The following is a 15,858-nucleotide window of genomic DNA, read 5'->3' as shown; positions in this document are numbered from 1 at the left end:
CTCCTTGCTTGCCGATGTCGGCTGATCTTTAGAAACAACATGTCACGTAGCATAACAATCATAGGGCGTCGAGCATCAACCCCCTCAACTGCGATCCGATCCTCGTCACCCTCAACTACAATAACGGTATGTACTGGTTCGGCATGAACACGTCTTGGATGGCGCTCGGTGACGGTCGCGACAGTTGGATGCTCGTGGAGGTCTAGACCCGGCGATTGATCCCCTTCCTTTGATTAACACTGCACTGCTTTGGCACCGTGGCCTAGAATACTCGGAATCTTACAGTAGCCAACATGATACCCAAGTTTGATTTGCTCAAGGTTGTAATCAGCCAAGTGCCCACAAGTTCTGTGAATTATAAAGACTTCAGGCTAATTGCGTTCTTCAATTGCGGTCTCGCCTATTTGACAGGTCACTGCGCTAAGTGGATAAATCTGCACGTCCATCGCAGGATCATACATCCTCCATGGTTCTCTGATGCCATTGAATACAAGGGCTTCATTTACACTATGGACTCCTTCTATGGTTGTACATATTGCTCGCCTACTCCAGTCATCGCTACAAATGGCTGTTACAATAGTATGTTAGTTTGCTATGATATCATGATGGCTTGCTTATATTACTGTCAACATTTACTGAAAAAATATTTATGCTCATACCATGTTGTTCTTAAGATTGACTACAGTACGAGCCCTTTTTTATTTGACTCCAACTTGATATGATGTTGTAGGCCGCCTGGTGTCCCTACCCTTCCTAATCCGAGAACCTTTCAAAGAAAAGCGGCATGGTAGTTGCAGGTTGTTCTTGGCTCGAACAGACGATGGCGAATGATTGATGATCGTTCACATGTACCGGACATGTTGGTTCGGGGAATACAATCATAGTCACTGCAAGGTGTTTGTGCAGGATCCCGGCTTCTCCGGGCCTTCAGGAATTTTTGATTGGAGGATGGTAAGTAGCCTTGGTACACGCTCTCTATTTCTTGGACTGAATTATCCGATTAACCAGGAGATAACCGACAGCAAGGATCATGATGGCAGCGCGGTTTTGTTCATCAGGAAAAACTGTGTGTACACAGCATACCATGCGTCTCTCCATGCACCATACCCTGATATGTGTCGCCACGCTCTAAAACCTAAAGTAGGACAGAGGGTCGCAAGTATCAGACTTCAACCTGCTGTCTGGAGTTTCCCCCGTCAGGAACCCATCTGGTTCAAGCTGTCAGCCAATCACCACAGCTTAATAAATTGTAACGTCTAACTAAGCCAGTTAGTTAGATGCTACACTTGGTGTAGTAGGATATTTATTTGCTTTGATGCATACACTTGTTATTTTTTTTTGTATCCCTTTTGTAATGATGGCTCATGTTTGGTTTAGAAAAGAGAGCTGCGTCTTTACTCTTCTGGCCTGCTTACTGCTTCTCTTGCACCCCCAGTCCTGGTTGCTGTTGCTGATGCTTTCAAAGTACATTTCATCTGTTGGTTAAATAAATGTGTTGTTAGAATGACAAACACAATGTTTTGGAAGTCATTGCACTGTCCGATCCTTTAGTGCCACGTACGTAAGCCTGGCAATACTTTGGACTGAAACTTAGTTTTTGGATTGATTTTTGATTTGGTTTATATAGGTTTGGCCTCTACTAGTTTGAGATTGAAACTAATTTGGTTTGGTTTGGGTTGTGCCTAAGAACGGACTGGGTAGGTTTGGGTTGGGTTCAGATACCTCAGTTCAAAATAAGTGCAAACTATTGGTTGAGAACAAATGAATTGACTAGTCTGAGACGCTGCTTCCCCCTCTGCCAAACTTCTCAGACGCCATCGAACTTTGCTGCTTCTGCCCACACATGCTACAAGAAGATTCATGTGCATACGTATTCTATACATGGGAAGATGTGCAGTATGGCTACATAATCGATGAACCTACTTGTGTGCTAGCTTCCTTGTGCTAGCTTTTCACTCGTTCGTGTTTGCTCTCGGGAGGATCCAAGCTTCGGTGCTTTAAATCGAACAGCCGCTGCGGACGACCGGAGACCGTCCTCTCCATGTCTGATCTAATTCATGGAGTGCTTTATCATAGGCTTTATCCATGGTTTGAACCAGTGGGTTCAATCCAAAAGTTGGAAACGGTTTGGACTGGGTTGGATGAAGAGCATATATAGTTCGGTTTGGTCTAGATTCTAGCTGAAAATATCTGGGTTGGTTTGGTTTGGATGTGCTTCGTGTTTTCCTATAGATTGGACTAGTTCTAGTTTGTATCTCAAACTATTCCCCGTACATAGCGCATACTATTTTTGGTACAGAACACATTTTCCACTTGTCGATAACATGCAGCCCATTGATGAAGGCCCAATAGAGGAGCCCATAATTAACTGGAAGGGAGGCTCTCACATGAATCTGGCCCAGGTACATGCTCATGGTCCCCTAAACATAAATAAGTAAATAAATAAATAAAGCTAAATGCTGATGCACCAGTTCTTTAAATTCATGATTTGAAAAGTAAAATTTTAACAGGAGGATATTATTTCCTATGAGAGTGTCGTTACATTCAGTCGATATTATTCTTAGGCAAAGATAGTGACTAGTCTTTCTTGTCCCACCATTTTCTTCCTGCAACCAGTGGACCCATGTAAATCGTATCCAATGTTGTAAATAGTTCTGGTCCATTATTATTTTTCGATAAGAATGCCCGACACATTGGCGACACCACTTTATCCCAGGGGTTTTGAATGTCCTCCGCCTTGGTGCGCTCACCGCGGTGCCGCCGTCCTGCTCTGTCAACATAGTGAATCGGGAGAGGACTATAGTTGTGAGTATGAAAATACAGACCCACCAGGTCCAGTCCTGAACACAAGCAAGCGCCTCTTTCACTAATCGGATGCACCCCTCATTTTTTACTCTAATCCACCCTGTTGATATCAAGGACCCACGTCATTATGAACGCATCGTCAATTAACGACAGAATTGCACAACTTTTTTTGAGGATCTGTTCGGAGGAGCATGCAATAAACTAGGTCTCTGTGGCCCATCTAACAACATGACCAGCCCAACAGTTTTTTCTTTGGAAAAATAGGTAGCCCACTATTTCTTTTTGAAGAATACCCAAGCTAGGCCTATTTCTTTCTCCGCAATACTGGGATGCAAATATTTCGAGACGAGGAGGGATGCATTCTGGCCTGGCCAAAGAGTATGGGCAGTATATCTTAAAAGTAATATGAAAGGGGTTGCAAATTCCAAAAAAATTATAGCAAATTGGTAATTAGTTTTATTTTTTGTTTTTGTTCTTCACTGATATTTTATATTTCATTGGATTTTAACATGACATAGTACTACTTTATTTTTAAATTTGTTTTAGTATGGATACTAATTTTTGGATTAAGAATATTTTTTCCTCGGCAAAAATATGCGAATTTTTAAAATTTCACACATTTTTTGTTTCAAATTTTAACCCTGGGACTGACCAGAAAATGGGTAGCAATTCTAAGAATGGAAAATGGGCTGCGATAAATTCCATATGAATTAGCAAATGGGCAGTAAATTATGAAAATAATAGCAAACGGGCTGTACACACCATAGATTTTGAGTCTGGCTTGTTTACGCAAGGCTTTGTCAGTCAACACACGATTCTAGCAGCAGTGACTATTGGATGTACATCCAACAGCCGACGTGCTTCATTAATCTCTGATCTTCCTGCTCCAATCACCTAAACCAGCGCTGGCGGGACTACGTGCTCCCTCCTCTTATGGCCGGCTGTGATGCCGCGTAGGCTTCACCGGCCCACCCTACTCCCTCCGCTGGCCTGGCCATCCCTCTACCCACCCGCACATCCTGTTATTCTCTGGTGACGGCGGCCTCACGCCACGGCCGAACCAGTCAATCATCATATTCTCCTCAGCGTGGGCATCCACTATTGTGTCTTCACCGGCGTCGGGTTGTTCCATTCCTCGGCCTCACAGTTGTCCACCGTGTTGGTGCTCTAGGTGCGGTGTGCTCAACATTCAATAAATGACAGCCATCGGAATAGGGATGTACATGGAGAGGCTAACACTAGGAACCCCCATGTTCCATGGACGCACGCAAGCAACCTCCTCCTAATTACGTGAAAAAATGGTTCCTCCCATTGACATCTGGGGCACACCAGTTCGGAGGCGGACCTTTGGGCCTACTAAGTTGACACGTACGCAGGGCTTTGTCAACTTAGTCAACAAACAATTCTAGCAGCACTGACCATTGGATTTTAATCGAACGGTCCCGCTGCTTCTTCAATCGCTGATCTTCTTGCACTAGCCGCCCAGACCAGCGCCGGCGAGACCGCCAGCTCCTGCCTCTAGTGGCCCGATGTGCCGCTGCACAGGCCTCACCGCCCCACCCTACTCCCACTGCTGGCCAGGCCATCCCTCTACTCTCTACTCACCCACAACCCGTGTTATTCTGCGGTCAGCCTCACACCGCAGCTGAACCAGTCAACCCTCGTACTCCTCTCCGCATGGGCATCCACTGCCGCGTCTTCTCCGGCTCCTCGTCGTCCACCGCCTTGGTGCTCTCAGTGCAGCGTGATCAACGTGGTCAAGGAATGACTTCCATCGGAAGAGGACTACACGTGGAGAGGCTGATAGCTGGGTCCACGGCCATAGCAAGGAAGTGCCTCCTTATTACGCGTAATATAATTATTCATCCACCTGACAGGGGGGACCCACCGGAAGGGACTCTGTATTTTGCAAAAAAACTTTTCCTCCCTACAACTGGGACCTACCAGCTACATCTTTGCACGCCAAAAAGTGCGTCCATATTACGGGCAAAAAATGATTCTCCCCCTGACTGCTGGGTCCCACCATCAATAACTTCACACGCAAGGAAGTGCCTCCTTATCCTCCCTGACGGTCGGGACCCATTTGGTCAAAGCGTACATAGTGTTGTCATTCTGATCAAGAAAATGACAGTCGAGACAGTCGGGACCCACCTGGTCGACTGGTCGATCGGTCTCTCTGCAATGATGAACCGTGGCCGAGCAAGCAACGACACATGTAGTAGTAGAGCCCTCGACGTAGAAGTTCAGGCAGTCCTGTCAAAACTGTGTACACGTACGTACAACCAGATGCCAAAAAGTACGGCCACGTACATAAATACGGGTGGGGTCTCGAACGCCTCCTCATGCATTTGTACGACCAGGGCTCATGTACATGGAGAGGCAACGGACGGTAGCAATAGCGTCCTGTTCATCGGAAGCCAACCGGTTGGGTCAGATCAGAGAAACTATGTCGTGTTCATGGGGACGCAACAAAATGCATCGTGTTCATCGGGAGGCAATGGAATACGTCGTGTTCATCGGGATCCAACTGTCTTGGACGGAACAGCCGAAATGAGGTATGGCGTACCACAGAACAGAGAAAACGGGCCTTCTATTCGACCGCGTACGGTCGAAACAGGGTCTAGTTCATCAGGAAGGGTCTGGTGTACTGCAGAATGGAGGAAACGAACTTGTGTTCGACCGCGTATGGTCGAAACGGGGTCCTGTTCATCGGGAAGGGTCTGGCGTACCTTAAAACGGAGGAAACAGAATTTGTTCAACCGCATACAGTCGAAATGGGGTCCTGTTGATCAGGAGGGATATGGCGTACCGCAAAATGGAGGAAATGGACTCCTGTTGGAGTGCCTACGGTCGAAACGGGTCCTGTTCATCCACCGTCTACTGCCTCACTCCAGCCTCCACCTGCTACTGTTCATCCACCGTTGACTTCCTCCAGCCTCCACCTGCTACTGTTCATCCACCGTCGACTTCCTCCAGCCTCCACCAGCGACTGTTCATCCACGCAGTCCTGTTCATCCAGCCTCCACCGGCTACTGTTCAATCAGCCCTCCACAAGGTCCTGTTCATCCACCGCCAACAGGCTCGATCGGGGTCCTGTTCATCCAGCGGCAATGACCTCTCCTACCACTGGGTCCTGTTCATCCAACCCCCACCAGGAACTATTCATCCAACCCCAACAATGTTCACTACTCATAAGGAGGCAGCAGGTTCGATCGGCTTCAGTTAGCAGCAGTACCGAAGGAATCCCTCGATCAGGTTCGGTTAATAGCAAGGGATCGATTGGGGTTCAGTAAAATAGCTAGTGCAATCGCTCGGGTTCAGTTAGAGCCCAATGCCTCGCTCGGGTTAAGTTAGAGTGCAACGCCTCGCACACACACACGCATGTGTATGAGAGAGACGTGATAGCCTATCCGTGCATCGCTCGGCTCCGACCACCGACCGTAATCGGGAACTCCTCGATATTTTCCTCACCCTCGCTTCTACCACGATTTTTTTCCGTCATGGACAGACCAAAGAATGTCATGCAGGTGCGTCTCCGTCCTGCCCAAGATGAAAAGCCCATTTTTTGTCATGATTTTTTGTCATAGAAGTAGGAGCCTACCACATCTATGATGATACCGGGTTTTGTCACAATTATCATCATAGAATTGTCATAAGCATGACATATTTTTTTCGTTCAGCCCAAAATGTCGGAGATGTGTCTTTTTTTTGTAGTGCATGCCGCCTCCCCTAACGACGGACGGAGGAAGTAGGAAACACGGTACGAGCAAGTCGCTAGGTTACCAGGGTCATCCTAAAAGCGAATAGGGATCGCTAGTGGGCGATATTGCTGGCTCGATGCAGAGTGCAGCGGATGGTGCAGGCTGTAGAGCAGGAACCACGACGACGCAAGGACAACAACGACAGTGGCGGCCGCTGCATGAGGCACATGCTTATGTCCCAGATGGAGGAGGGCGTAGCGCCAGTCGACGCCGATGCATGCCTTGGGGATGTGACGACACCCCTGGTGAACGTTGGGCCCGAGGCAGTACCGGGGATCCCCGATGTCTAGTCTGCGCCAGCCTCGATCGATCAAGGTGTGTAGGTCATCGACATGGCGGCCTTCGCTCACATTGAGCCCATGATCGACACGCCGATGGAAGATGGCTGCTGTGTGTGCTGGGTCGGCGTGAGGTGCACAATAGCACTTTTGTGCGCGCGCGGTTCATTATATTCTTGTAAATTAGCAATATATATAGAAACAATTCCTTATTTAACACTATCTTAAATTTCGTTTCCTTATTTGACACCGAAAACTTTTTCTTCCCTATCTAGCAACAAGTCTAAATTTTATGCCTTTTATGACACTTTCATCCATTTTGAGCCTAAATAACACCGAAAAAGACTCTTTTATCCTCCATGTGGTATGTGTGTGCCTGGGGTAGTAGCGCACATGCAACATCAGTGTGTTAGCATTAGCACACACGCAACATCAGTGCGAGAGCTGTAGCACACACACAACATTAGTGCGAGGGCAGTAGCACACACACAACATCAATGCGAGGGTAGTAGCACACACATAGCAGCACATACAAACGCAGCAACACACACACACGCACACACGTAGCAGCACACTCGCGCACAGCACACTCACAAACAGCATCACACACGCACGCAGCACACACATGCAGCAACAGCAACACACACACACACCACAAACAGCAGCACACATGCACACAACCGCGCGCGCGCACACACACACACACATACACACCCAGTGGCAAATACATACACGTACACACGTAGTAGCAAACACGCAAACAGCACACACACACACACACTCAGCAGTAGGAGACACATGCGCACACATGCAACAACACACAGACGCGCACACAAAAATACCTCTTGAGGGCAAAAGGGCCATTCCATGTCTCATTTAGGCTCAAAATGGACAAAAGTGTTATAAAAGGCATAAAATTTAGACTCCTTGTTAGATAAGGAAGAAATTATTTTTCGATGTCAAATAGGGCATAAAATTTAGGCACAGTGTTAAATAAGGAATTCTCTCTGATATATATGCTCGATTGATTTCTTCATGCATGTCAAATATGTCAATTGTATGGGCTGGCCTATCTGTATATTATCTGAATTTGCAATATGGACAATTAATATGCAAATGCCTTCCGGACATCGGTGCCGATCGCCATGTTGAAAACATGGACATCCTCTACTCTACCGGGTACACGCTTAAACTGAATGAACTATTTATGATACTAATACTTTCCATGAAAATTTAAGAGCTTGGCTAAAAACATTTGAGTAACATATATATAGAGGTGACACTATTTGACAAAATGCGGATCTTGGTAATAAGGTACTTAACAATTTTGAAAACCATATGGTACATATCTACATAGTTAACATAGTAACAACTAGCACATTTTAAGAGGCTTAGGGCGAACAACCACAACTATCCGCTGGAAGTAGCTTGATCACGGTGACTCGACATCTCGTGAATGAAAAGGAAGAACTCTCTTGTGCCTTGGTAGAGCATGAGTAGTGTAGTGTCTTCAATTTTCCAATGTGGATACATTGCCACGACAAACGACAATTTGTTAATTTGAATGGTTCCATTTTTGCGGGAAATGCAGTACATTGCAATCACTTTGGCGTTATTAACAGTCACAAGTGTAATTCGACCATGGTGGGAAATCGATTCAGAAATAGCTGTAGCGGGCAATTTCTGTTGCAATGTAGAATCAAAAAATTGTAAAATATTGTTGAAGATATATATAGTTTATGAACGTGAACATAAAATAAGACTTTGTACCAGCATTTTGTGCACACAATTGGTCATGTTCAATGTGTGCACCAGAGGTAGAATTAATCCCACCCAAAATCTAGTGTTCATACACTGTGCTATCTCTTTCAGATTATCAACAAATTTTATGCCATGCTTCAAGTCTTTCCAGTGAAATTTGGTACGCTGAGTAACATACAAATCATTAACTACGCATTCAACATATCCTACTTAAAAGGTAGAAATGTATTATTTATTCAGAACATGGCAGAAGAATATATAGGCTGCCTAGAATTTGTTACTGCCTAGGAAGGGAGTCAGAAAATGAAATCACAATTCTTTGCTTAAATAGTGACCAGTTAGTCAGAACAAATACCCTGATTTTGCTAAGTAATATGCCATCATGAAGAAAGTTGACAGAACACTAACCTTGATCATATTGTGATCGGCTGATGACGCTGGGGAAGTAAACATCCATCTTAATTAGACCAGGCTGTGGTGCATGCGCTAGAATTTTATTGCCAGCTTTCTGTTCATAAAACTTAGACATTTTTCTCCAAATGTTCGCATCAAAATAGGAATGACCATCTTTATCAAGTTTTACGCTAACTGTCATTGTAAATCCATGTTGCGTTGTCAATATGGCATCCATGGAGTCATCAACAAAGTAAAGCCCAAGATTTCCTTCTATTCGTGTTCTTGCAAAGCAAGGGATGTACTGCTTGAAATGAAAAATTAAGGTCGTAAATTTGATATATTTAAATAATAGAGCAACATGCAAATGTGGGCGTAACTGAGAGAACAGAACAATATATAGCTGAAAGCCAAGTACAAAAATATATAATTAAAAATAGGTAATGTGACTAATATTTGTTGCAAATATGAGACTAACTGAATGAATAATACATCATTAATTTGCCTAATGTAGAAAAATTCGTGTTCGGCGTATAGGCTGCATGTGGCACCATACCTTTTATCCCATATATGGTATATGTACATAAATTTAGGCCATGCCGACCGTGGTAGGGTGAGATTGAACATATCAAGTGCTCCCTGAAGTCATCCGGAATGGTGAGATAGAACATCGTTTCCAACTGATCGCGACCACACTTACCTGATTTGTGCTTGCACTATGGACACTTGAACCAAGACCCTCGAATCAGCTAGAAAAAAAATGAATCCACGATGATTTCCGTTGGTTGATTAATAGCGATGGATGGACTGTGATAAGAGACGAGTGAATATTTTGCTAAATTAATTACCTTCTCCATGAGAAAAATCCCTGGCCCAATCTCTCGGAAAACCCCAATCGACCAGAGTGCAGAGAGTCAGTGTAAATCGTCGCAGATAGGTGGCGGCAAGTGGTAGGGGTGAAATCTCGTCCCGTTTGGAGCGCGACCTCTGCTCGCCGATGACCGCCGTCGAGCTTAGGGTGGCCGCTGTGATAGAAGTTGATGAGGTGCAGAGTTGCAGAGGAGTGCGCGGCGAGTGGGTGGGGATGAAGTGGGCAGGGGTGAGCGTTTTCTTTTTTGCTTTTGGAGGTGTGGGTGAACGCACATGGTTCATAGAGGTGATGGAGATGAACCGTATGCGATAGTAAATCACCAAGATTGAGGGGGAATCCAAATTTCCTTCCTGGTTTGTCATTCAATTTTTTTCTACAATCAACATGCCCCCTCCAATGCAACATGTTCAAATTTGGCATTTTTCCAGGCTCATTTACCATATTTACGCGATTATGTGCTATTTCTAGGCATTAATGCACATAATTCAAATTCGAACAATCGGTGCATGAAAAAGTGCAAAAAAACAGTCTGGAAAACCATGATCATGGTATTTAGTAAATTCTCATGCCTTTTACAAGGAATGAGCCAAGATTTCAAGGATATGTGTGGCAAGAGTTAACCACAAATGTGTCGTTTAGTGTTTTTTCAACTATAGAAAAATGAAATACATGCTTGAAAAATATGCGCCTCACATAGTGCCATGGTCTGGCCTCACCATGCCCTGGTAAAAATTTGAGAAGGTTTGGCTTATGTCGTCATGCACGCCCTTCATAAATTGAACCATCACCGAGGATGTTTCATGGCTTCGAGAGGGAAATCACCAAGATTGGAGGGGAATCCAAATTTCCTTCGTCCTTTGTCCTTCAGTTTTTTCTGCAATGAACATACACCCTGCAAATCACCATGTTAAAATTTGGCACTTTTCTGTGCTCATTTACCATATTTAGGCAATTATGTGCATTTTCTAGTCATTAATGCACATAATTCAAATTCAAACAATCGATGCAAAAAAACGGTCTAGAAAACCATGCTCATGCTATTTAGTAAATTCACATGCCTTTTAAAGGAATGGGCAGAGATTTTAAGGATATGTGTGGCACGAGTCAACCACAAACGTGTAATTTATTGGTTTTTCAACAATAGAAAAATGAAATACATGCTTGAAAAACATGACAACTTGAATGGTGCCATGGTATGGCCTCACCATTCCTTGGTAAAAAAATTCAGAAGGTTTGGCTTATGTCGTCATGCACGCCCTTCATAAATCGAACCATCACCAGGAAGTTTCATAGTTTCGAGAGGGAAATCATGAAGATTGAAGGGGAATCCAAATTTTCTTCGTCCTTTGTTCTTGAGTTTTTTCTACGATGAACATACACCCTGAAAATCACTTTGTTCAAATTTGGCACTTTTTCGGGCTCATTTACCATATTTAGGCGATTATGTGCATTTTCTAGGCAGTAATACACATAATTCAAATTCAAACAATCGATGCATGAAAAGGTACACAAAAATGGTCCAGAACAATCATGCTTGTGCTATTTCATAAATTCTCGTGCCTTTTAGAAGGAATGGGCAAAGGTTTCAAGGATTTGTGTGACAAGAGTCAACCACCGACGTGTCATTTATTGGTTTTTCAATTATAGAAAAATGAAATACATGCTTGAAAAAGATGACACCTCGCATGGTGGCATGGCATGGCCTCACCATGCCCTTGTAAAAATTTGAGAAAGTTTGGCTTATGTCGTCATGCACGCCCTTCATAAATCGGACCATCATCGAGGAAGTTTCATAGTTTCGAGAGGGAAATCTTCAATATTGATGGGGAATCCAAATTTCCTAAGTCCTTTGTCCTTATGTTTTTTTCTATGATGAACAAACACCCTGCAAATCACCGTATTCAAATTTGGCACTTTTCCGGGCTCATTTACCATATTTAGGTAATTATGTGCATTTTGTAGGCATTAATTCATATAATTCAAATTCGAACAATCAATGCATGAAAAGGTGCACAAGAACGGTATGGAAAATCATGCTTGTGCTATTTAGTAAATTCTCATGCCTTTACAAGGAATGGGCAGAGATTTCAAGGATATGTGTGGCAAGAGTCAACCACATATGCGTAGTTTATTGGTTTTTCATCTATATAAAAATGAAATACATGCTTCAAAAACATGATGCCTGGCATGGTGCCATGGTATGGCCTCAGCATGCCTTGGTCAAAATTTGAGAAGGTTTGGCTTATGTCGACATGCACACCCTTCATAAATCGAACTATCATTGAGGAAGTTTTATGGTTTCGAGAGGGAAATCACCAAGATTGAAGGGGAATCCAAATTTGCTTTGTTCATTGTCCTTGAGGTTTTTCTGCGATGAACATACACCCTGCAAATCACCATTTCAATTTTCGCACTTTTCCGGGCCCATATTTAGGCGATCATGAGCATTTTCTAGGCATTTGGCGCATTTCAATCCAATCCAGCTATAGCTACATATGTGGGTTGAGAGGGACGTGATTGTCGTTCGATCACAGTACATCCTACGGTGCACATGCGCGATCCGCGTGGCTGGGGTTCCGGCCAATTATAACACAACACACAATCGCTCAGCGCACACTATTTCTGGAGGCGACTGAGATGAACCGTGTGCGATAATGCATGACCAAGATTGTAAGGGAAGCCAAATTTCCTTCGTCATTTGTCCTTGAGTTCTTAAAAACCACGACACTGTACTATTCTCTAGCCACTCCGCCCAAAGCTCTATCCAAGCGTCGTTCATGGCACAACGCTGCACAGTAACTGGTAAGGAAGTGATGGCATCCCGCCGCGCCGAGTTCCTTGCTGCCCGTGACCACACACATGGTTAGGAAGCAATGGCATCCTGCCATGCCGAGTTCATCGCTGCCCACGGCCGCACAACTACGTGGGCAGACTTTTATGCTGCCATGGCTGAATGGGCAGTAGATCAAGAGGCGGCCAAAGCCACATAGAAGGAGCGGAAAAGGCAGAAAGCGGTAAAGAAAAGAGTCATGCCGCCGCAATAAAGAAGAGGCCGCACACCATGCTAAGGAGAGCTCGGCGGAGATCCAAGCATAGTGGGTTGCCACCAACAAGGCCGGGATGGAGAACGACGGCGTCTGGCCAGCATGCCCTGATGCCAGCATGTGAGAAGTAGTTAATGCGTGTGTCTCCAGCCCTGTTTAAGAATTTGTCCTGTTAACCAGTTAACTTGCCGATTAACCCCTACTCATAGGGTCACGGAGGAACCGATAAACCGATAAATTGTCCAGTTAATTGATTAAATGGCCGATTAACTTGTCGATTAGCCTATTAATCCCCTACTCGCTAGCCAACCGAGAAGCTACCAGTTAACAATTTCCTCAAGAATGGTTTCTAGTAAGTTTGTATAGTTAATTATGAGCATATAACGGTACTACATACTAGTTTTAGAGCAAATTACCGGTACTCTCTATTATTAACATACAATGTTGATAAGTGCATCCTTTGAGGGCTTTGAGAGTTGCTTAGCATGTGTTCACAGTGTTGGGAATCATTGCAGAAATTAAAAAAATTCTATGCATCACCAAGATCAATCTATGGAGAGAATAGCAACGAGAGAGAGGGGAGTGTATCTTCATACCCTTAAAGATCACGAAACAGAAGCGTTACAAGAACGCGGATGAAGGAGTCATACACGAAGCGATTCAGATCACGGCCGAATCTGATCTAAGCACCGAACAACGGTGCCTCCGCGTTCACCACACGTGCAGCCTGGTGACATCTCCCGTGCCTTGATCCAGCAAGGGGAGACGGAGAGGTTGGGGAAGACTCCGTCCAACAGCAGCACGACGGCGTGGTGATGGTGGTGGAGCATGGCACTCCAGCAGGGCTTCACCAAGCACTACGAGAGACGAGGAGGAGGTGTTGGGGAGGGGGAGGGCTGCGCCTTGGATGTGGTGTTGCTGCCCTCTATCCACCCCTCTATTTATAGGGTGAAGGGGGAAGGGGGTCGGCCCCTCTAGATGAGATCTAGAGGGGGGGCGACGGCCAAGGGGAGGGGCTTGCCCCCCAAGCCAAGGGGGGCACCCCCTTCAGGCCCCCCCCCCAACCCTAGGCGCATGGGCCCTCAGGGGGGGTGGCGCCAACCCACTTAGGGGCTAGTTCCCTTCCACATACATCCCATAGGGCCATCCGGGGCAGGTGGATCCTCCCGGTGGACCCCCGGAACCCTTTCGGTGGTCCCGGTACAATACCGATAAACCCCCGAACACTTTGGGCGACCGAATAAGGACTTCCCATATATAAATATTTGTCTCCGGACCATTCTGGAACTCCTCGTTACGTCCGGGATATCATCCGAGACTCCGAACAACATTCGGTAACCACGTACAAACTTTCCCTATAACCCCAGCGTCATCGAACCTTAAGTGTGTAGACCCTACGGGTTCGGGAATCATGCAGACATCATCGAGACATCTCTCTAGCCAATAACCAACAGCGGGATCTGGATACCCATGTTGGCTCCCACATATTCCATGATGATCTCATCGGATGAACCACGATGTCGAGGATTCAATCAATCCCGTATACAATTCCCTTTGTCAATCGGTATGTTACTTGCCCGAGATTCGATCGTCGGTATCCCAATACCTCATTCAATCTTGTTACCGGCATGTCACTTTACTCGTTCCTTAACACATCATCCCATGACCAACCCCTTAGTTACATTGAGCTCATTATGATGATGTCTTATTGAGTGGGCCCAGAGATACCTCTCCGTCATACGGAGTGACAAATCCCAGACTCGATTTGTGCCAACCCAGTAGATACTTTCGGAGATACCCGTAATGCACCTTTATAGCCACCCAGTTACGTTGTGACGTTTGACACACCCAAAGCATTCCTATGGTATCCGGGAGTTGCACAATCTCGTGGTCTAATGAAAAGATACTTGACATTAGAAAATCTTTAGCGGACGAACTACACGATCTTGCGCTATGCTTAGGATTGGGTCTTGTCCATCACATCATTCTTCTAATGATGTGATCCCGTTATCAACGACACCCAATGCCCATGGTAAGTAAACTGTAACCATCTACTAATCAACGAGCTAGTCAACTAGAGGCTTACTAGGGACATGTTGTGGTGTATGTATTCACACATGTATTACGATTTCCGAATAACACAATTATAGCATGAACAATAGACAATTATCATGAACAAGGAAATATAATAATAACCATTTTATTATTGCCTCTAGGGCATATTTCCGACAATCTCCCACTTGCACTAGAGTCAATAATCTAGTTACGTTGTGATGAATCGAACACCCATAGAGTTCTGGTGTTGATCATGTTTTGCTCGTGGAAGAGGTTTTGTCAATGGATCTGCGACATTCAGGTCCGTATGCACTTTACAAATATCTATGTCTCCATTTTGAACATTTTCACGAATGGAGTTGAAGCGATGCTTGATATGCCTGGTCTTCTTGTGAAACCCGGGCTCCATGGCAAGGGCAATGGCTCCAGTGTTGTCACAGAAGAGAGTCATCGGGCTCGATGCATTGGGAATAACTCCTAGGTCGGTAATGAACTCCTTCATCCATATTGCTTCATGTGCTGCCTCCGAGGCTCCCATGTACTCCGCTTCACATGTAGATCCCGCCACGATGCTTTGCTTGCAACTACACTAGCTGACTGCCCCACCATTCAAAATATACATGTATTCGGTTTGTGACTTGGAGTCATCCAGATCTGTGTCGAAACTAGCATTGACGTAACCCTTTACGACGAGCTCTTCGTCACCTCCATAAACGAGAAACATATCCTTAGTCCTTTTCAGGTACTTCAGGATATTCTTGACCGCTGTCCAGTGTTCCATGCCGGGATTACTTTGGTACCTTCCTACCAAACTTACGGCAAGGTTTACATCAGGTATGGTACACAGCATGGTATACATAATAGAACCTATGGCAGAGTCATAGGGGATG

This window comes from Triticum aestivum, chromosome 7A (genome assembly GCF_018294505.1).
Source record: "Triticum aestivum cultivar Chinese Spring chromosome 7A, IWGSC CS RefSeq v2.1, whole genome shotgun sequence".
In the NCBI taxonomy this organism is placed as follows: Eukaryota; Viridiplantae; Streptophyta; class Magnoliopsida; order Poales; family Poaceae; genus Triticum; species Triticum aestivum.
This window is presented reverse-complemented; position numbering follows the sequence as displayed.